The 24,539-nt window shown below is 39.8% G+C and overlaps 1 protein-coding gene across 1 annotated transcript in view; it reads left to right on the top strand.

Annotated features, from left to right (window-relative positions):
* Window positions 1–24,539, top strand: part of LOC137281824 (mitogen-activated protein kinase kinase kinase kinase 4-like) — a 286,271-nt gene that overhangs the window by 254,608 nt on the left and 7,124 nt on the right. The window lies entirely within an intron of this gene.

The following is a 24,539-nucleotide window of genomic DNA, read 5'->3' as shown; positions in this document are numbered from 1 at the left end:
GACACATCGATGATTAAACCAACAAACATCGAAACACGATGACACAGAAGCCCCTCAGAAACTTTACTATCTGTTACAAGTTTTCCATCTCACGTCCAGCAACAGACTGTTTAAAATTGAAAATCAGACAGGTCTAAGCTGTACCCGCTCAACCTAAACTATTGTTAATGTATTCAGTGCTGAGCTCCAGCATGTTTATGGCGATGGAGGTGGAACGTTGTTAAATGTGTTGGTTCGGAGGCCCGGGTTCGATTCCCCAAATGTGTACACCGTGTGAAGTCCATTTCTGGCATCCCCCGCCGTGATATTGCTATTAACCTACCTACTTACTCATTCACTATACCCGTGCCTATTCACTCACGCATTCAATCACTGGATTTTCTGGTCCGAACTCGTCTATTTCATACTGCCGTCATATTACTGGAATATTGCTGAGCGCGGCGTTAAACAACAACCGGACCAAATGCAAACCAAAGCCACTCACTGTGACAGTCCTCGCTCACTCACTACAACGGTCTCATTAGTAAGAGCATGCTTGTAAAAACGGACCCTGTTTCACGTCCAACATCATGACTGTGCATATACAATGAAATAAGAAAACGTACGGTTGATCAGCGTGTATACATATTCCGTACTCTCTGTAAAGACGCTATCCCTGTTACCTTCTCAAGTACTGTCAAGCTCTACTTACTGCCCATCTTAGTCTATGATATCTGTCGATATCACAAAGGAATGTTCACTGCGGGAATGAAAGTAACTAGGTCAGACTGTTACTCACCACATCTCCGTCCGTCACTGTTGAGTGAATTTAAAAGCGTATGTACAATGTATATATTTAAGGGACCTTCCGAGCATGTATTACACCTGGCAGGTGAAATGGTATATCGCAACCTCCATTCGCAGGTTAATTTTTTGTTCTCTGTATGTGTCAGAGGTGTCTTTCACCCCAATCTGGTGCGTGCTTGTGTGCGTGCATGTAATAGCATTTAGGCTTGTTTCAGTGTGAATAGTCCTTAAGGGGTGGTGTAAAAATGCTTAATCTGACAGCCGGATGTCCTACCATATATTTTGTTCGTGTATCGTGCCTTCGTCTCAAACATTTAGCAAGCGCTGAGATAGGCGAGAGCCGCGATGCGGTCCTATACAGTCAATACACGACCATGTCTCGCGGCCGAGAACACCACCTTCATAAATCCTAATCAGATTCTAGCGGCCGATTACCCCTCGTATTTTCTTGAGATTTTTAAAATATACTTCCCATGGGTTTTGACTGAAAGGTCGATAACGATCTACTCCCAGATAATTTCCCTACACATACACGTAACCATCATGCTTTTATGATGACACGTTTATATATTAATGGTCATGTTACCCGTAAAGTTAATGTTTCAACGATAGCGAGTTGACATGTTGACATGCTATGCGCACGCGCCAAATTTCTATAGTCTGAATGGAGCTAGAATGCAAAAAGAATATTTAGAATGCCGTTTGAATGCACCTCAAATGCCGTTCGATATTTTCCGACTTCGAATGTACCTCGAAAGTTTGGAATATTCAAAACATTCGGGCATGTTACAAGAATTCACTGGGATAGTTCGAATGCATTCGGAATGCAGTAAGAAGTTGTAGAATTCAGTTCGAATTTCCAGGAAAATCCCGAAATGTGTATTCCGACAGGTTCCTGGTTTATTCTGCCGTAAGCGTGATGTTTCCACCGGTTATGTTAGCCGAGTGAAGCCGTAGGAGGGTGGACGATCGTCGGTCAACCGATATAGGATCTGTTGTTGTGGATTTTCACAATATTGTCGCTCGCAAGAGGCCAGTTTATCAACTCACCTGGAGAACAGTCACCTGAATAAAGTGTCACTTCTAACACCCACGGAAAAGTGCATGTGTATACATTTGCCTTCACGCAGGAATTTGTCCTTTGTATATATCTACCACAAAGAAAGACCACTGGGTTTGACGGCGTTGATTAGACTGTTCACTCACACTGTATTTACTCGTGTGAAGCCAGTGTTTACATTGTAGATTTCAGTTGACACAACACTCGATTAACGATGTGCACAGACAGAGGCCCTCTGTCGCCCAGGCTTCTCGAGCTGAGATCTGGTCAAACGTGATTTTCCTGAAATTGAGACATGTCGTGTCCCGCTTTGGAGTTTGAGTCATTAGCACAAGCCGAACATGGCTTTCATGCTCCATAGGCGAGATGTCGGTCATGTATCAGTCATGTGACAGAAACCTGATGAGACAGAGCGGGGTCATAATGAAATGTGTCATTCAGAACAAGTCCGTCATTTGTTACCTGGCAGGTGCTTCTCTAGAACTAGCAGACAGCCTCAGTGAGTGAGTGAGTGAGTTAGTTAGTTAGTTTTAAGCCGCTTCTAGCAATATGCCAGCAACATCACGGCGAGGGACACCAGAAATGGGCTTCACATGTTGTATCCATGCTGGGAATCGAACCCAGGTCTTCGACGTGACAAGCGAAATCTTTAACCACAAGGCTGCTCAACCGGACACCGGACGGTCGGTAGTTCGAACCTGGGTCTTGTCATACCATACTGTCAAGATGGTGCATGATGTTACCTAGCTTTTCACACATACAGTGGAAGCTGTCAAAACTGGCATCTGTCGAGTCCGGCAAGTTGTCAACATCGGCACAAAATCTCAGTCCCATCCGCGGCTTGTAAATGTATCATCACCTCTACAATCCGGCATATTGTGTAAACCGGTCTGAATGGATGCAGGTTTAGACAGCTTCCACTGTACATACGCACGCACTTGCACATTTTGCTCTATGTACTTTATGCTGGTTTTATAAAAGAACGTGTAAATCATTACAAGAATCTAATTCATACATTATGTCAAATTCTGAAAATATCTCATGAGGATTGTAGCCAAATTGCAATGTTTGTCACGTGGTTTGAAAATGCTCCATAATTGATGGAGATGTAGTGCGGATATAATTAGAAATAAATGTGTCTTCACTATAACACAAGTGTGTATATACCGTTACCTATATACTATCATGGGTATAAATAATATATAGATGGGTACAATGTGTGAAGCTGATTTCTGGTGTCCCCTGCCATGATGTTGCAGGAATACATGTATTGCAAATAGCGGCGTACAACCATACTCAGTCAGTCAGTCAGTCATTACAATAAAAACGTCTAGAGTGAATGGGGGACCTTTTACGCCTTTAGCAATATTCCAGCAATATCACGGCCTGGGGTAACAGAGATTGGCTTCAAACATTGTACCCATATAGGGAATCGGTGATATAACCCCATTAAGTATCTCTCTTGGTTAGACGCCAAGTTCAAGCAGTACCTTCTCCTGTTCAAAGTGAAGAATTGAAGCATATACTGTTTCGGGAATGACAGAAGAATCAGAGGCTATTGATACGATGTTTGACGGCGAGTATGAGGAGGAGAGAGATATTTCACCATGACCTTGAGCATGAACACAAAATTCGATATGGTAACTTATCATGTGTAGTATAACTGCCACGGGTCTGTAACCGAAGACGATTAAGATGTCACCATGAATCTCCAATTTCCGAAAATGTGTATATTTTGTGAACATATATTATCATGAACTCTCCGGAAAACCTCACAACTAAATGCTGAAATGGTACTTTCTAAAGGAAACGTATAGAAAAATTGTCATTTAACATTTGGAAAAAAGAACTAGGCAAAACTGTCCCTGCATTCCAATAATTCATTTTTTATATACAAAAATACATATTAAACAACGTATTCCTCTGAATGACTTTAATCAACCATTCACAATCCAATATCTACTGAACTCATGGTAGAATGTAGCCTTAGGCAGGTTTCGGACAGATGTGTGTTTACAGATCTTTTGCTTTTGACTGAATGCACGAATCATGCATTCAGGACCCTCAATGAATACTCCACTGATGCGAAACATGTCGCATACTGTGATGTTGTCGTAGGTTAACACTCAGTAAACCATCCTCGATAATCTCCATAGCATATGTTCCGATAACCCCAACATCCACTATACCTTTAATGCACCTCCGGCTCGGTCCGATAATTTTATTACCTCCCTTTGCTGCATCCGCATGCTCACAGTAGCCAGTCAATTAACAAAATCATCGAGCCGTAGATACATCCCGGATATAGTGGAAATTTACCATAAGGTATACCCTGGAGATACCGAGGATGTGGATCAACCAGAAGGAAGTAATAATAATATAGTGCATAACCTAAACAAATATCAAACCCCGGTGTGAATGACATCACGGAAGCAAGTGCACAAAGGCTCAGTGAATAATGCCACACTGAATAACCTTTAGTTGTTATGGGTAAAAAATGTTTAAAGCACTGAGTATTGATGTGAACTCACACCTTCAACTTGGGCTATGTAATTTAACCTGTTTCAAGTAAGCAGTTGAGTTAGCTCCCCCTTTTTGTTGATTCCGGTGTCTTCGGTCTGATTCTACGCGAAGACGGTGGCGTGGAATGGCTTTAGATAGAATTCTTTGGACTGTATAATATGTATATAGGGGATGGTTATTGAGATGCATTAGGTGACGACGTTTGATTTACGGTCATCTGTATGCCAACAATGACATTTCAAGCCCGACCACTCAAGAGACCTCGTCTTCATTGAACTTTCAACAGCTGTCAACACACTTCAGTCAGTATATCAACAAATATCATGACTTTGGTTAGTGTAGACATTTAGTTAATATTTTAGATTTGTGTCTCAATCGTACAGAATTAGAAATCTGTACTGTCATTCATTTTGACCTTGTTTGTCTATATTCAATAAATAATTGAATATCATGGACTCGTTTGTATTTTATTTTGCTAGATAAAGTTGTAGAGTGGACTCGTGAACACAGCAGTTTCTAAACCGTAAGAACTTGCATGACAATGTTTTTCTTCGCTCAAAGTGGGTCATATGCGCCTTTATGGCAAAGGATCCAGCATTTGTGAAAATTTGACTGAGTGGACATGTTTTTACGCCGATGTTAGCGATTTTCCAGCAACATGACGGCTGGGCACACCCGATATGGGCTTCACTCATTGTATCAATGTGGAGAATCGAACCCGGGGCTTCGGTGTGACAAGCGAACGCTTTAACCACCAGGCTACCGTGAAAATAAAACAATAAAACCCAGTACGTCACAGAGGGGAAAATTGTGTAATAAGTTTGAAATAATGGTACATACTTTTTTAAGGCATGAAAATATGAAATAACTATTGTCTGTCTAAGGCATGAATATTTAAAAATACAAAAAAAACACAAAATAATGTTCCCACCTGAAGATCTGTAAATATAGGTTATCACGCGAGTGTGTTTTGGGATGGTTAATATTCTGCGTTAGAAATGAACATTCATTTAGCGAGCATTGGCGTGATAACCTATATTTATCATACAATGAATGGGGTTTTCGGAAGGATAAAGCCAACGCTATTTTCGGTGTCCGTTGGGGTCATATATACAGATGCAAATTAGAGAGTTCATATGCAAATTTTACGGACTACTTTCACAGTGTAAACAAACGTGGCGTCAAGAGTCGGTGGTCGAGTCCGGATTTGCAACCGTGGCTACGGTACTGTCAGTGATTTGATCTCAGGAAAGTCATGCCTGGTTATGATAGATTGAGTAGATTACAAAGAGAAGATAGAAATCCAAAGGCTTGCGAGGATATCATCAACAGTTTCCCAACCGACTGTCAGTGTTAGCGGACGGCACAGGAATCCAGGTGCACAATCTCACGGGAACATTAAAATATGTTTGTTTTTCAAAGGTGCGTGAGGGAGTTTGGTCTTACCCCGCACTTAGCAATATTCCAACAATATGGGGCCGGTCTGTAAATCATCGAGTCTGGCCCAGACAGCCCAGTGATCAACAGCATGAGCATCGATCTACGCATCTGGGATGCGATGACATGTGTCAACCAAGTCACCGGCCCTGACCACGCGATCCTGTTAGTCACCTCTTACGACAAGCAATGGTAGGTGAAGAGCAATTCTATCCCGGATTGTCACGGGTATTCTCATTATAACAAATTTCCTTACTGGGTAGTTATGAGAAGGGAAATCACATGATGTAACTGAAATACTTTAAGGCGACGCTAAAACCAACTCGCTCGCTAATTCATTTGTGTCACATGTGATCTCAGTATTGCAAGGCTGCGTGTATGGTTGACCTGGCCTCTGGTTGACAAATATTTGACGATTTTACGGATACTTCTTAAACAAACGTTTCACGTAGAAACAAAACGTGATAAAAATGACGACACCCCTTTATTTTCTTACACCCTAAATCTCCTTCTACATCTATACGTAACGTTGCTCTCAATTTGATAAATGTCCAGCACATATGAAATACTGACACACGAATTATGCCTTCCACTAACGTGTAAACATACAGTCCTATGTAAGGACCCTCCTAACTAACCTCTATTCTACATTCAGCCTCTAATTTCACATCTTATTTCTATTACCACATTTAACCCGTATTTCCACATTCAAGTTCTTCTTTCAAATCCAACCTCTACTTCTACATTTAACCCCAATTTTCACATCTAACCTCTATTTCGTCACACACGCAATTAACTAACCTTTATTTCGTTGGGGTGGTGTGGTAGCATAGTGGTTAAAGCGTTCGCTCGTCACGCCGACGACCCGGGTTCGATTCCCCACATGGGTACAACGTGTGAAGCCCATTTCCTGGTGTCCCCGCCGTCATATTGCTGGAATATTGATAAAAGCGGAGTAAAACTAAACTCACCCACTCACTCGCTTTATTTCGTTATCCAATTCCTGTTTCTTCGCATCATTTCACCACCTAGCTTCTTTTTCCTTATGCAGCGTCTACTGCGTTATCAAACCGCGATTTTGTCACTAATCACTATTTAATCACCAATTTCTTTTTCATCATCAAGCCTTTATTTCTCAAGCAAGTTCAATTTTGCCATTCTGACATGTTCTCCCAGAACATGACAAACCACGTGGCTGTAATGCCTTGTCTCTTTGGATGCCTGTTTGCGTGGATCCATTTAGATTTCGACCAGGTGTGTATTGGGAGACTGAGTATGTTTGAAAAACATGTGCAGTATTTTGCACCTATAAGACAGCTGGAAATTAACATAAACTTAAAGTGGTACTTGTGGGATCAGGCGTTAAGAAGACAGACACACCTGCACGCGTGGGCCGATGCTCACGCACGACCCGTGACGTATAAGCGCCATTACCTGCATACCTACGTATCAATAGGTATGACTAAGTGATTATATGTGCAAAATAAATGTCCTATTTAATCAGGTACACGGCTGAACAATGCAGCTGAACAATGAAAATCATTAATTAGTCTCCTCCACATTTGCACAGTGCAGCTGCAAATGATGAAAAATATGTGCAGTTCCTCTCGATCCTCACCTAATACGAAGGACATAAGCTACAATCATGCTAAATTTCATGCTTGCAAGACAAATTGCACAGTTTGACCACTTATCCTCTGGGCTATAACATAGATATATCCAGCTTATAAGTAAGATAAGTACTGATCTATATGTTATACAGTTTACATGTTAGTTAAAATTGTAATATTAAACTGTGCGACGCAAGACTCAATAGCCAAATTCGCAAATTTATGTTGTGCTGTATGTACACACGATTTAAAGTTGTAATATTGAAATGCGCAATACAAGAGTAAATACATCCTTCTCATATTTATGTCGTACTGTTTGTACACACGAGTTAAAGCTGTAATATTGAACCGTGCGATACATGAGTCAATACCTAGTTCTCATCTATATGTGGGACTGTATGTACACACGATTTAAAGTTGTAATATTGAAATGCGCAATACAAGAGTCAATACCTTCTTCTCATATATATGTGGTACTGTATGTACACACGATTTAATTTTGCAATATTGAACTGTGCGATTCATGAGTCAATACCTACTTCTCATATTTATTTATTTATTTATTTATTTATTTATTTATTTATTTATTTATTTGGGGGTGTTTTTTGTTCTTGTTTCTATTGTTTGTTGTTGTTTTTTTGTTTTTGTTTTTTGTTTATGTTTTATTTTTGTAAATTATGGATAAACATAACCAATGATTTAGATGTATTTGCAAGAGATTGGTATCCAGTGATCAAACTCGTTCACAACACTAATAAATTATCAATCATAAGTTCGTAAAGAAACAGGAATGGAGGAGTGAGTGAGTTTACACCAGAACATTCCGAAATGTTGGGAAACAAACCTTTAGCGACGAGAAGCGCTAAGGCTATGTTACCACTTGGCCGCCCTACCGTCTCTGTAAAGATGGAACAAAGCCTGTCGGTCACACGGTTGATAATTATCTCACATCGCAATCGCAGTCATATCTGCTTTTGAATGGGCACGAAGCGATACGGGATAGACAGATTAAGAAAAAAACAAACAAAAACACATAAATCAATACAGGTACGTGATGTTTCGATGTGTTGGTGTATCATATATGACATGCCAAATAGATTCAAATGCAAACTTCACAAGACATTGTAATATAAGTTGCTAATTTACCTACTTACACCTAGCCGTGTCATCAAAAGCACATCACAAGCCAGTGTGAGTGAGTGTTGTATACAGCTCCCCTCAAACACTTGATGCTGTGTGCGAAATCGTTTCTTAATTCTGCTGGCCAGACAGACTAGCTATTCCTAAATGTTACTGGTCCACAAAAAAATCACTAGCCCGAAATGTGACTACAGAAACTCGGCAGTAGATTACAAAACGGTAAAATACCATAAAAAGCAAATGACCCCATGAAAATGTACGAGCCGTGATTCTGGAGCTTTACAGGCCCGACTGGATTTTCACTAGTCACGGGCCAGCGGTTCAGTGGTGATTTCACATTCATGGGGGAAGAGAGAAGAACGTGAAGGTGTGAAGCAGAAAACAAATCCCACTAGAATACAAACCAAAGATTATAGATGCAGAGAATGGTTCATAATGTTGATAACAGTCCATTTGTATGGTGGTCTTTGTCATGTTGAATACAGCAAATGGTGTGTACACATGAGGGGGAATCGAACCTTGATGAGCGAACACAGTAACCACTACACTATCCCACCACACGCTATTGGATGAAAGTCTTAAACGATGAAAGTGTAAGAAACTTGGAATCTATGAGATGCAACTCCGTACAGCGAATTGCGACATCTAAGCCAATAGGCTCACCACGTGTCTTCATCGATTTGAGGTTGTTGGAGCCGGAATTAAACGGAATAGAAATGTCTTGTTGTGAAAACGCGTGTCGCGAAAACGCGAAATCGTGTCGGAAAGCGCCCGTAAAATCTTCAAATCATCACCACATCCTCGTCAACGTCTGGTTTATTAATCCCTTAGATCAGGGAGCCTATATGGAGGGGGAGAAGAAACTCCTCGAAAAGCCGCTGAACGTATGTCTCGGGTCGTTGTTGTAGAGCATCCCTGCTTAGATGAAGAGTTTATTTTCAAACGCACATTTTCATAAGTTTTGAAAAGTGAACGATGTGCGAGAACTGATCCTCACATGGTCCTGGATCTGCTTTAAAATTACACAGTGTTGAAAAATATAAATTGTGCTCGCCAGTCGTGCACGTTCAAGTGGAAATACTTTGGCGATTACAAAAATAGTCACTGCTAAATAAATTCGTTATGCGTTAAAAAAGCAGTAAATGTCTCCTCTTTTTATCGTACAACAATGAAAGCACTGTGCGATGCCTGCTATAATTTGACATTTTAGGGAAGGTGTAAGCCAACAATATAGGCATAAATGAAATGGGTTTCTGTGCTCATGCATAACGCCCTGGGCCCGCTTGCACAGAGCAATCTTAGTTACAATCAATCTTAGGCTCCTACAATCAACTTTACAATCACCATACAATTGCTCTAATCCACTTGCACAAACACGATCTTACGACAGCATGGATTCAACGTTGGAGGTTGAAATTTCTTAAACTCGACTCCTGTCTACAGTTGTCTTCAAGTGCGCATAGCATGCAGCATTTCCCGCACGCAAATGACATCCCTTCCTCCATCGCACCTTGCAGATTTTTCATGAAAACAAAAACAAAACAAAACAAAACAAAAAGCCCAACCCACAAATCTTTGAAGGAAATGATAACGTTGAAGAAGGAAGCGATAACGTGGAGGGTAACATGTATAATCACTCGTACTTCAGGGGTTATTCTCTAATTTTTCTACATTCTAATTTTTTATGAACTAAACATATGATACTGCAACCACAGACCTATCACGTTTTATGCAAGTATTGAAACACAAACAAATACGTTAACAAATTGGGTCTTGAGTTATTGATCTAATAATCATGAAATTAAAAGATAGCACATGAATAAAATTCCCTTATGATATAACACCTAAATGTACCATGGTTTGTCAGTGGCTGTCAGTTGAACATAGTTTGGCATCGGTGTTATTTGGAGTAAAATCCCATATATATCCCACAAGCATTAGATTTATAAAGATATGAAAGTGTGACATGACTGTGGGAGTGTTGTGGAAAATTCATGACAGGGAAATATGAAAATGTTATTATTTCGTGTGTGTTGTATGTGTTGTTAAATGCTCATCCACAGAAAGAAACATAAATTTGTACGTTAACCAACTGTAGATTATTGACACGTCTATGATCGAAAAGAAATATATGTGGAGATCTGCGCTGTCACAATATAACATACATTGTATTTGGGCATGGCAGATTTTACAGCAACGGTATAATACGCAAAGGGAAACCACTCCCATCTTGCGTAAAAACCAAGATTAGCTGCCCTTGAGTTATTGAAAAGGTCATGGCCACTGCTAGTCGCATGCAGACATCTTTCGTTCCTTTCCTTGTTTATCAAAAAGGTATGGTGTTCATAATTTTTCCAGCACTGAATCGGGTGAGAATTGTACTCTATGATATCGACTCGATAATGATGTTGTTCACTACCTCGAATAACGGTATTTCAGACGTTAAATCGATGTTGCATTCTCCGTGTTGTTGAAGTGTCGAGGCGAACCATACAGTTTTGTGCAATATGAAAGCAATCCCCAAACGTAAAGCTAATTATTTGCGTGAAACTGACACCAACTTGAACGCCATTTTGCTACTGACTACAATTATCTTAGCTCCTTACAATTGGTTCCGACCAATTGTAAGTTTTGATTGTAACTTACAATGATCTTAGCCTACAATCGCTTTGTGCAAGTGGATGGCGATTGTAGCCAAAGCCTTAGATCACGATCTTAAGGATTTACAATAATTGTAGCTCTAAGATCGTTTTGTGCAAGTGGGCCCTGAACTCAATCTAAAAAACCTCAATGTCAAACGACGACAGAGATGCCATGCACACATTTACATAGGAGGACGTCACTCTGCTATGTTTAAAACATGGTCATTGTAGCTCAGATCTCTTGGACAGAATTGTCTGTGGATACAACGCTATGTTGATGTTTTGATCACGGTGAACCAAACTATTCCGATACAAATATTAACATGTGAAAATTGGACACAGTTTTACCAATATTTAATAACGGTGTGTGTTATTGGAAATCTACAGACCAGCTGACTACGTTCCTCAATGTTAAACCTGTCAAGGGTCACAGTGATAAGGAGTATCGGACTTAACCCCCTGGATGCCACAGAAACATATATGTCCTTCCTCTTCACCCCTCACTTTGAAGTCGAATAAAATTCTAAATATACGACGCATTCTGCGGAAAATTCCGAGTTTCTTGATACCATCCACTATTATCTCAGACCAAGCGAAAGTGCTTAAAATCGCCTTTCAAAATAGGCTTCTTCGTAAATGTCGCCATTTTTCAAACTGTACAAAATCGAGATTCACCGCGTTATTTGCAGTATGTTTTGAAATGTGAAAATCGGATAATTACTGGGAGTAATGAATTTCAAAAATAGCATATTAATGATCACTGATATCAAGTTTTCATGTAACCCGGAATGATAATTCTGAAACGTCACCGATGTACCCAGAATCGGTTGGGATGTTTTCGAAAATACACTTACACGAACGCCGAAGTGCGCTTTCCGCCATATTGGATAGTGTTTACTAAATCACGTTTCGAGAAGGCCGGTATTGAGACGCCTATTACATCATGTATACTTCATAGTTAGCTGCGACAAATGCATCATTGAATTCCCCATATATCTTAGAATCAAATTACAAATGGTCTTTGTCACCAATACCAACTGTCTAGACAAAACGAAACGAAATATACTTTGTATGAAAACGAACGTTGTGCTCGAAAGACAGCGCTTGACTGAAATGTAAACAAAGAAAAAATCCAATTTTACACTGCATAGCATTTTCGGAAATTTCCTAACATCCAGCCCTCTAATCATTGCTTACAATAGCTCAATACGCTTAGTATATTCAGGGGAAGAGTATCGTGGCAAAAAACAGCAAATTGAAAATAGATACAATGAAATAATTTGGTAATTCATAAGAAACTGTCAAACTTTTAGTGCAGCGTGACGCCATGACTGACGCACAATCACGCAGAAAGACAACGGTACTTATCGGCATTTCTGGCTTCTTCCGTCATTTACAATGTAAACGATAAGAACATATCACAATACACAGATAGTCAGAATAATTCTGATTACTTACATCTCACATTTATATACAAAAGATCCCTGAATCAAGAAAAATGTCGTCGCAAAATCCTGTGTACCCTTCTCAGCGAAGCCGCCATTTTGAAAGAAATAGGTCATCGGTAGTGATGTCATACGTCAACATTGTTGCACATATTAGGCAATTTCTTTGAGGTGAAGGTCAGTTGAACAAGAGTAAACACAATGCCCATACCATTCCGATTGCACTTTCAGTATTGTGATGTATATTTTGCGCATCGTTCAGATATTTTTTCATGAAACTGATTTCAGTATCTACGTATATCCATGTTCATGTATGGATATAAGGTATCCGTTTTTATTCTTTGAAAGCTTTTGATTGTTTGAATAAAATTTACATGGGAAACTGTCTAAGTAATTGTATTATACCACATTTTAAGCCTCTACACAAGTGTTGGAAGATCACACGTAGCCATTACTGCAACATGTGCTTTAGTTCCCGTGATGTGCAATATTCAGTACGTTGGGACAAATATTGCAGTTTCATATGAACAGGTTAATAAACAAAGATTTAATTCCAACTTATAAGTAAAACGGATAATATTAATGAAAATGATTTGTACATTTTATCAAATGTAGGGGCACACATACTACTATTTAAAGGAATTGTCTTGTTCATTGTATTGGTTCGTGTCGTTTTTATAGACAAAACTATTATCAATATTAATTGACCAGGTGCGAGTTTGTCAAAACGTTTAATGATTCATTATCATTGTTTTTCGATAATAAAGTCAATTCAAATGCGATTAAAATATATCTGATGGCAGAATGTCTACCTCAAACAATATTTATACGGAAATTGTTAAAAATATATACATCAGGTCAAGTCTTAATTTGGACAAGCATTACGTCCATTTTCTAATACTTCTTTACTGAAACATCGATCTCTTTGTACCTTTCATTGCATACTTATGAAGGGAATTGATTTCATAATCATGAGAAGAAAAGTCTTTTTCCTAAATGAATACTCAATGAATATTCAGGTGTTGTGAAATTTTCATTTATGCTAAATTGATGCTAGGCAGGTGCGCGTGTTTCTCACAATAAGATATGTAGTAAAACCGTGTAATTGTTGATATATTCAGGACACTATTTCAGTGATAATACCATTCATTTTATATTTTGGCTGAAAAGTGTTGAATTCTGACACAGAAGCCGAAATCTTTTACACATTGAGTGGAAATTAGGTTAGATATATACTAATCAGCAACCAGAGTAGTCTTTTTCCGACGTCACAAAATGCACAAAACATGCTGTGACGTCAACTAAAATGTCGCATTATTTTCAGTTATTTCATTACGTTTGAAAATGTTGCTGTTACTCCGTTAATAATGATGGAAAATTAATAAAAATACATATACACAAACAGGAGAATATGGGAATCTAAGAACTAAAATATGTATCGGATAGGGACATCCAAATCGCTATTGCCTGATTTTTGATGTAGTACACCTGCATCTTTTCTTACAAATTGTGAAACTACCAAAAGGTATCCTCTCACATTGGGGAAATTTGTGTTGGAATAGTTTGGTTCACTGTGAACAAAATATCACGAAAATATACTGTCCATATCCACAGCAAATTCTCTCCATGTGATCGGAGTTACATTGACCTAATGTAAACCATAGCTGAGTTATGCCCCCTTATCTTTATACGTGCATGACCTCTCTGTCGACGTTTGACGTCATAGTAGAAAATCGATTTTTGACATTTATTGCGGGTCATTTTTGATTTTGTGAGTATGACGTTATGCATTAGCACATACATCCATTTCATATACACTTATGTCGTTCAGATATCAAGCTGTATTTTCTTCGCTGACACTTCCCGTAAAGATGCCAAATTAAAAAAATCGTAGCAGAGTGCTTTTATTGGTGCATGATAAAAAACTGAGAAATTTACTGTTTTTGAACACACACAAAAGTTTTGGACAACTTTTAGCAGTGTCTATTTCTCAAACCCCTGAGGTAGCCGCAATTATATTTATACCAACGGATAGGAAATCAAATATCCTACATGTCTGTGCAATTTCATAGCCGTACGCAGATCCAGGACCACGCGAGAGCAAATCTCGCAAAACGTTCACTTTTCAAACTTTATGAAAATGTGCGCCTGAAAAAAAACTCGGCATCCAGGGGGTTAACGGGTGACCAGTATCTCTAAAGCTAACAGAACCAAGGTGCAATGCATGTGTCTGTCTCTACGGCTGTTTGTAGCTCACGCTGGTCAAATCACGTGCGTACCACGTAGAGCTTCGTTGCATACTCAAAACTGGCCATCGATGCCTTGATCCGTCTAAATGGCATAATCTCGAGTTCACAATAATAACGATATCGTAAGTCTTATCTGTAAACGCGGTTATCTGCGATGCTGGAATAGGTATATAAGACGGATGGCAGTCAGGGGATGGCTGTGTTTTTTCTATTGCATTACGTTGTGAATACTATACTGTTTTATAACCGTGTAGAATGTAGATTGTATAAACGCCCTCTGACATGATGTGCAGAGTATTTAACAATGGCAAAGCGTTGTATACTTTTGAATGTGTGCCGTGATTAATTTAGTATCTATAACGAATCTACGTATGATGTTTGTGTTCTTTGATTGATAACTATAATTTTAACATGTTACTATTGAATTATCATGTAAAATGATCCTGTGACTGTTGTACATTAAATTCCTTGTATATTTACTCAAGTGTTGTGTTGTACGTGGGTTGATATAGTCATACCTCTTGCCAAGCGAGCCAATTCCCCGAAATCGCGATATAATACAAAGTTCCCCAATGTGACCGTATGTATTTTGGTAGTATCACAGTTTAAAAAAAAAAGATGAATCATTTTCATTGATATTGTTAGTTTTACTGACAGGGTGAAATTACCTCGCTGTTCATTAATCTGTAATATTGCTTCCCAAATCGAATATTGCACAGCATTAAAATTAAAGTACAGATAGCAGTTTAAACTTTTATGTTCTGTAATGCTTCATGAGGAAATCAACCACTTGAGAGATGTTTTTGTCAACCTTGATGACTACCCACCCAAGTTAGTGAACACAAACAATTGCAGCAACTTCGTCGCCACTTGCTACCAAACCTCCTCCAAGAAAGATTTCCATCCCATACATCGACAAACCAAAAAATCAAAGCCGTTTTCTTCTGTCCAACACAGTGACAGAAAATGTCATCTGGCAAAATTTCTTAATTAAAAATGAGTTGTCTCCCTTTAATGCATATGAACCGACATTTACATTACTTCCTCTGCACCTAAACAGGTGTTTTCACACATATAAAAATATTTATATTTAGAACTGGACCTATTACATCTAAATTATTCATCCACACAACTTTAAAATATTTGTGGAAAAATGTTTCCAGAAGTTATTTTGATAAAACTTACGTAATTTTGAGTTTATAAAAACTAAGGCACAGCTATTTCAGAACATGGAGTTGCCTGAATCGCAAGATTCATCTCAGTCTTGAGCTTGCAGTGTTGAAACTAATAGGCCGTGGTAATCCTCCAAAACATTAATCCAATCGTTAGGAATCAAAGGGAAATCCTCATGACGTTCCTTTTCTCTGATTGGTCAAATGTGGACGCACGTGTCGAATGTTCCAAATAAGGTAGTGGGTTACTAGGAATGCCACAACTTGAATGAGATGGGATATGTGCATGCGACAGTAAATCATAGTAAGGAATTTGTGAATGCAGAGAATGGTGTGTGCACATATAAAACTGAGAGTACGTGGAGAGTGGTGAAAGCGTCCCTGCCCAGGTATGGAACTGCGAAAGGATTGTTTGATAGTTCATCGTGAGGTAAAACTATTTACGTTGTTTTGATGATCCTTTTGTAACATTTCTTGCGTTTATCCGCCGTGCGTTTGACCCCCCCAAAAACCATGCATACTTTAAAATGATTGAAATTGAAATTAAAGAAAATGGTGTTCAGGATTCGGATGAATTTAATGCAAGCGGAGGTTTGTTCTTGTAATGTAAGTGAAGCGTTTTGATATTAGACATCAAATACACTTACCTCTTTTTGTTTATTAGGAATAGAAAAGAAATGATAAGTAATATGTAAAAATAATGTAGGGGGGCACCTGCCCCCCTAAAACCCCCCATTCTGTTGAAATATGAGATTGAAAAAAAATCATACATTCGGTTAGCACTGGGAAGTTGTATCGTGATCTTAAAAAATGAATAAACACTGCAATTGACAATACCATGACATAATACTGACCCTAAAATAATGTTGAGGAATGAAGGTCTTGAGCTGATTCTCGATTATAACCCAAACGTAATTTAATAGGTCAAACAAGGCCATAAAACAGCGGCAGTTACTCGCCGGAGTAAACAAAAAATGGCGTCAGCGTTAGTGCTCGCTTCGATGTAAATATGGCTTCTGCGCATGTCTGTCACGTACACTTCCGGGGACCCGTAAAGTGCAGTTTACCCATTTTAATTCTAAATAGCGTTATCATCAAACGGTGTTGTGTGAATCTGTTTCCGAAGAAATTGATCACTTCACCGTGCATTGAGCACAATGTAACAAGGAACACCTATTTCTGTTTTTAATTTCCAATAGTAAATGGTGATACAACAGCACTAAGCATGTACGGAAATGAACTTTACAAATGATAAAGTCTGAACACTCTACTAGAGATTTATCCATACATCCAATATGATATCGTAACTCATAAGTAATCACCTCCGTTACTACTCAGGTTACTTCTGAGTACAGGTGCATATACGTAAAAAGAAACCGCTTAACTACTACAGTGAGGCGGCAAATCTTGGGAAGTGTAGCTTCAAAATGTTACTTAAACATTAACCATTCGTTAACTGGTCAACCTGAAGAAATAGCGTCCTGATTTTGACAGGTAGCAGTTAAAGAGCGTTCGCTACCTCCACGCGTTTCTGTATCTTGTATGGTCTTGGTCGTCGACGCTTTGATGAAAGTTCCAATAATCTGTTTTGTTCGCGCATCACTTGTTGCCAAGAGTCAAACCCTTGTGGTTTGAGGCTGAGAAGAAGTGCTTGGTTATGCTGTCATTGAGCTTCTCGAGACCCTGCTGACTGAAACGAACAATACCGTCATGTAATCTCAAGAGCTCGGGAACATAGTATCTCAGAATATGCATATAGAGTGTTACATCTCTACATTGAAACGTCTTGGCGAAGTTATTGCACCACATTTCAGTCTTTGTGGCTACATCATCCGGGTCGGGAGAAGCGGTTTTCAGTAAACAGTTAATTTCACGAAATCCCTCCCAGACTAACTGAACGTCTCAACTGTCTGCTATCAGATCTTGCGCCTGGAACTTCTCGAGGAAGGTTCATTTTTCGGGTCCTTGTAGATCTCTGAACTGTAATTTCTTTGTGTCCCTATCAATCGATACTTCGAACGGTATGCCGACACTACGCAAGAGGTTCTCCAGGCCTGCCACATGCTTCAACTTGTTCCTGTCGACAGAGCTAAACGTACTCTGTTCTCTGATATTGTCCAAGGTTCGCAATTCTGCGACAAGTAAGTGGAACAGTTTGTCTGTTACACGTAGAAATAAATGGAGGTGGTCAATGACGACCATCGTTGAAGGAATCGATGAAAATAAAGGATCATTTGTGATTGAGAAATTGTTGTTGTTTCTCCTACTACGAGTGCTCGGGTCACGCTCGTAAGATACTCGTGCACCACAACTGGGGTTCACCATAGACCAGCTCAAGGAGAGGTCCTTCATCTCCATCTTACTGCATTTACAGTACACACACGCATGTGTTGCAGCAATGGAAGATATTGCTACGGCAGTTAAAAGAAACTTGTAATCACCCCCTAGGCAAATCGAAATACAAACTCTCCGTTCCTTGAAAAGTACAAACGAATTCTGAAGTTCATTGATTTATTCAATCAAATCTGCTAGCGTTGATTTCATATCAGAGTAGGATTCCTTGATGCGTGATATACATAAAGGATACGTTGTCTGATTGCAGTATCCTGCATTCACAATGTTGAAACCAAAGTTAAATATTCGAATCTTGTTCCCGACTCTAGTACCATTCCCAGATATCTTAAGTTGAACAGTTTCACCTAAACCTTCAGAATGTGAAGATAGAACTCGCTGGAGAGAATCACGCAGAGACTGCTGGATCCCATTACCGTCAGGTGTAGGAGTAATGTTGTAGGATGAGTTCATTCTAGCAACAACATCGGCGATAGTATAGCTTCTTGGTAGTGTGGGGAATAACATAGACATCTCGTGGTAAGCCTTTTGCGAAATCCTGAATGCATCTAATATGTAAATGAGAGTTGTCGAAACATCAGTATCACTATCGGATCCATTCATATGTTCATTGGGTGTCTGAGTGGCGTTGCTATTTTTGCAACTATACTGTTTTTTAACTTTCTCTGACAACGTGTTAGAAGAGTCCTTAAGGACGTTATCAGTTTGTCTTCCGGTATCTTGTTTCCGTGTACAAAGTTTAATTTTTTGCTCAGTAAAATGTAACTTTCTTTTCAGCCTATCAATATTTTCATTTTGAGTTTGAACATACTGTGCAAACCTTTGTTCAGCTTTCTGTATGTGCTCCTCCTGTTCTTGGATGACAAATTGTAATTTTTCTGTGTTTTTTACTGACTCGTGTCTGCTGACCTCAACACACCAGGAAAACTTGCATTGTGATAACCTCTCCTTGAATTTAGAAAACTGAAGACCCCCCTTTATTCGTGCCGCCAAGCCAGCTTTTCGTAAACGAAATAGTTCAGTTCTAAGTCGTTTAAATCTTGGCCTGAAGGCCTGAAAGAAACACATAAATTATCTTCAAGGTCACATACAAACATCCTAACTAAATCAACAGTCATTGCCTTTGACCAGTATTTCTCATTACAGAGAATCTCAAAAAGTGTTAGCTTTGACACAATCACCATTGTGACTCAAGGCTATTTATTCCTACATCCAGTTACAATTCAGAAGTACGTCAAAGTGCAAATTTGGCGAAAGACAAGCACAAGACTTGGGGTCTTGGGATAAAAACCTTCTCTACGTGGTCAGGAAAAAACGATATAATCTGTGTGCAGTTTCGGTGTTGTTTTTTTTGTAAAATGTTGTACATGTTGTCCCCATTTTCATTCAATATCCGATAGTCCCACCCTACCCCCATCAAACGATTGAAGTCAGATCGCCACCGGATAGTGTAAATAGTTTTGGATCTGGTCTGCTTGTATGGTCGTCCATTGGTAGCTAGGAGGTTGAAATCCTAATCCGAGATTTGAAGCGTGACTCTTACTTTTGAGTCTTGTCGAACTGTAGACACAAGTGTTTCCTTTAGCTCTATCTGTAGATTCCGCAGAAACCCGGATCTGTGAAGAAAGACGAGCAAGCGCATAGATCCTTTTTCTTTTTTATCTCATCATACTTGGAATCACAGCCGATATACTGAACCCGGTATATGTCGGATGATATAGGTGTGACCTGTGCAGGGTGCCATCCCTCCTGCCAGCTCCTCGGGGTGTAAACACTTGTTTCTAACTGGATACTCAAAATAGTTTAGCCATTAATTGTATATATGAATATATCTGTGTTTTGTTTCGGTTACATTTAGAAAGCATTTATATAGTAACGGAACGTTTAGCACAGAGAATAAATTTTAATTTCACCAGTACTTATTCTCAGACGTTACTTAGCCAGTTTTTAAAGCATTGTTGTTTACTATATTTAGATTTAATCCACCATACATACTCACTAACGTGAACTGTCATCCTCGTCAAGACTCGACATCTTGGAAGTACGTGTGCTTGACATATTTCACTAATAATGATGGTTGTGTTGACGTGACGTACGCGCCTTTTGTCAACCAGTGAACAGAGAAACGTGGTGTTGAAAGGGGAATAACTCTAGGCAGCTCTTGGCGTTTCAAGCGATATATTTCGCCACATGTATTTCAGTACCCAGACCATAAACTGGTGTCGTCACGGTATTTCCTGAAGCAGAACACGAGACAGTGAAAGTGTCAGCCATTATAGCATCTATGAAGTAATGAAAACTCACTTTACACATGCAGTATATCATGTCACATGTTATCTCCGATATCAACTCTTCAGTTATTGTCGGGTTCTTGTCCCAAGATTTGCCGCCATGTTCAACTGATAAGGTGACATGTTTTTTTCCCTAAAGGTGGAGTGTAAGCAAGAAATGTGTTTGCTTTGTGTCATTGCAGTTATGGCAAATGCACAAGTTCCAGCTTTTCGAGAGATATACACCAAGACTACGGCCGGCGACAACGCCCTTCTACAACAAGCGTAAACAAGATGCTCATCTTCACGACTGACTCCACCTGAGATTTCTGTCTGCAGCCGATGTGGTGTATTGTGATGGAACATTTGTATTGTGATCGGAAGGCTTGTATAAGAAACTAAGGCTGCAAATTGCAGGAACCAGCTCCAGTCAGAGTGGTGGACTTTTTTTTAAAAAGCAAGAACAGGCCTTTGCTGAGGTAACCATCTTATAACTTCAGTGTTCTGTACGGTACCTCGAAGCAGTGTCGCATCTTACAGGTTATTGCTATATGTTGATATGTATCCTTATTGTGTATATATGGTTTAAACATATTTAGTTCCATTCAAGAAGAAAGAATTGGTATTGGTGAATTATTTGACACAATCGACTACCAAAATTTAGATCGAACATTATGTTGGTATTAACTTATGGTCTGATTAGATTCTTAAAATGTCCTTCATAGGAAGCATTTTTCGCATTTCCAAGGTAATTCATTCAACAGTCAAATTGTATCGGAGCAAAAATGATTTGGGATAGTTGGCAGATTTATATATTATAGTCTGCTAATTTTCATTATTCCTAAGACTGCAGTTACTCTTGTAAGAAATATTACATGGAGGAAATTCACAAAGATAGTCCGGAACCACGTGGTTTACCATTTGGTAAAATAATGTTAATTTAGAAGTCTGTGTATATATATTGTTATGAATGTCAAAATACCATGTTAGGGAGCATTGTTAATTAAATGCAGTATTAAAGCGTTGTCAAAATCTAACTTCTTGATATATTAACCCTTGTAAAGATATAACTTTATATTGCTCCCACATGTACGGTATTCGACTTTGCACTGGCTATTGTCGGTACATCAAAGACAAGACGGCAATTCGGGATTATCTGTCGGCACATGAAACATTCCGGACAGGTGGGACTAACCCCACAGAGGTACTAAACCTTCAGTTCATCGTCATTTAAGTTGTTCGTTTCAACAGTGTTCTAAACTGTAAAATCTTTTACTGCATCTTGTCTAAGTTAGACGTTCCTACTATTTTACATGCGTTGCATGTCTCGTCCAGGGTTGAAATAACATTTCCTTGGTATTTATTGGGACGGTGGGGGTAGCCCTGTGGTTAAAGCGTTCGCTCGTCACACTGAAGGTCACGGGTTCGATTCCCCACATAGGTTACAGTCTGTGAAACCTATTTCCGGTATCACCTGCCGTGTTGTTGCGGGAATATTGCTAAGAGAGGTGTAAAGCACAACCCCACACATGTCGCATTTATTGATGTCATGCTCCTTATCGAAGAATTATCCTTCTCCATATTGTACTTCAGTTATTATTCGGACCCGTGAAGGTCCCGGGGTAGAATAGACCTTCAGCAAGCCATGCTTGCCACAAAAGGCGACGGTGCCTGTCGTTTTCAAGAGGCGACTAATGGGATCGGGTTTTCAGGCTCGCTGACTTGGTTGACACATGTCCTCGGTTCACATTTGCACAGATCGATGCTCATGGTGTTGAACACTGGATTGTCTGGTCCAGACTCGATTATCTACAGACCGCCGCCATATAGCTAGGATATTGCTAAGTAAAACTAAACTCACTCACTCAGTTATTATTGAGCACGAAGTCAGCAGTTCAGTATGATACTATTGTCTGCTGTGATCAGGAAACAGGTGGAAATTATTTCGGCGTGACATGTTTTGACATTCATTTATGCCGTCTCCAGTTTATATTATAACACTAGTTACTATATTCGGCGTGATTTAACTCTCGTTTCAAGTGTTGCAGATTAATGGCCGGAGAACAGATGAGCTCCCCCCTTGTTGTCGTCTGGTCCACGCCACATCGATTATCTGGCTCCGCGTGACACTTGCTGTTACCGGCGAAGTCTGTAGCACAGGTGGGGACGCTAAAGATCACACCGCCCACGATGGCGTTCGACACTGCAGACCTGGTCTCTCCCCTCCATGTTGCACTCGCATTATAGTTCATCTTAGCGAAATCCCAGTACATCAAACTCGCAGTGAGCAATTTGATGACCAGGCCAAGAAGTTCTCAACTATCCTGTGCGATCCGACCAGGCAGTGTGTTCAGACACTGACTTTAGTGTGGCCAAGTTCACACTCAGTGAACAGTGTTTGTGCATACACAGGGCCATTCGGAACATGAATTCTCCAGTAGACATGAACAAGGCAGATGGCGTTTTGTGAATGGTGGTGCCATATTTGGCCATATCAGTGACATTTTAACACTGACTGTCATTTAATATGGTGTTATGATATACGTGTAGTGTATACCTTTGTAGTAACCCGAAGTAACATATGATTGCTCTCTTATTCATTGGGATAATAGTCTATTTCGTATTCCTCATCTACAATTTCCCCGCCTCTTTCGAAAGTTTGAAATGACTTATCACTTAGATGGACTTATCGCTCACAAATTACCGATCCTATCAGTTGCGTCGATAGCGTACGTTGTATATATTTTTTAACATATCCAACCTGCCCTCATGTTCACTTTATCCGAACAGGCGTGAGGACGTTTGTTGTGCCCTTTAACCCATTTATTTTGGACATCAGACCATTGTGGGTTTTAGGGCCGCACAGACGTTATAAGGTAAAAGTGCATCAGATTCCGTATTTAGATTTACAGTTTGCTTATGAGTTATAACGGACAGGCACGGTATGGAGACAGAACACATTAACAACTTTAATAAAAAGGTGTGAGTGACTTTCCTCGTAGCACCCGTACTTCCTGTGTTACCGTATAGAAGGTATGAATGCTCCGAGAAAAGTTTCGAGATCTCGTATGCTAACGAGAGCTCTGTGAAGCGAGGCCCTGACCGATATTTTATTCCAGCGACAACATTCATGAGTTCTATGACGTATACGGGATTAACGAATAAAAACGAGCTGAAACACGTGATAAAGATCAGGGTTTAGATTGAAGAGAAGGGGCTTCCAGGCACCCATGGGATTACAATACCATAAACTCTGCAACCGTCCTTGTCCTTTCGTGGCTTAGTATTACACAAGAGAGCAATGAGTGAGTGAGTTGATTTTTACGCCGTTTTATGAAATTTGCAGAGACATCACCGCGGGGGAAATGGACGTCTCACATTGTACCAACGTGTGGAGTCGAACCAAGGTCCCCAGTGGGACGAGCTAAAGCTCAAACCACTGGGCTATCCCACCGCCCCAGGTAGCAGTGACAACAGCGTGTGCTACAGGATAACTAACACTTTACCGTAAACTCATCTTTCCGTTTTCAGTAAGAAAACACAACAGACATTTTAAACTGTAGCCAGAGACCTCTGAATTCGCTGTGTGTGATATGAAAGATCGATCATTGCAGAGGACCGGACCTGCGTTGGGAAACGCCTGTCTCCGTGATGGGTGAGCGTGTTAAGGTTTTCGTCTCTTTCAGTACAAGTCCAGCAGTATCACGGCAGGGGGCACCAGAAATGATCTTTACACATTGCACACGTGTGGGGGGTCGAACCCGGGTCTTCAGCGTGACAAGTGAACACTTTGACCACAAGACTACTCCACCGCCACCTGTAACCATATGTAGCTGTTCGCGTTTTCGGAACA

The sequence above is a fragment of the Haliotis asinina genome, chromosome 4 (genome assembly GCF_037392515.1).
Source record: "Haliotis asinina isolate JCU_RB_2024 chromosome 4, JCU_Hal_asi_v2, whole genome shotgun sequence".
Taxonomy (NCBI): Eukaryota; Metazoa; Mollusca; class Gastropoda; order Lepetellida; family Haliotidae; genus Haliotis; species Haliotis asinina.
Note: the sequence above shows the minus strand (reverse complement) of the source record. Positions and strands in the feature narration are given on the sequence as shown.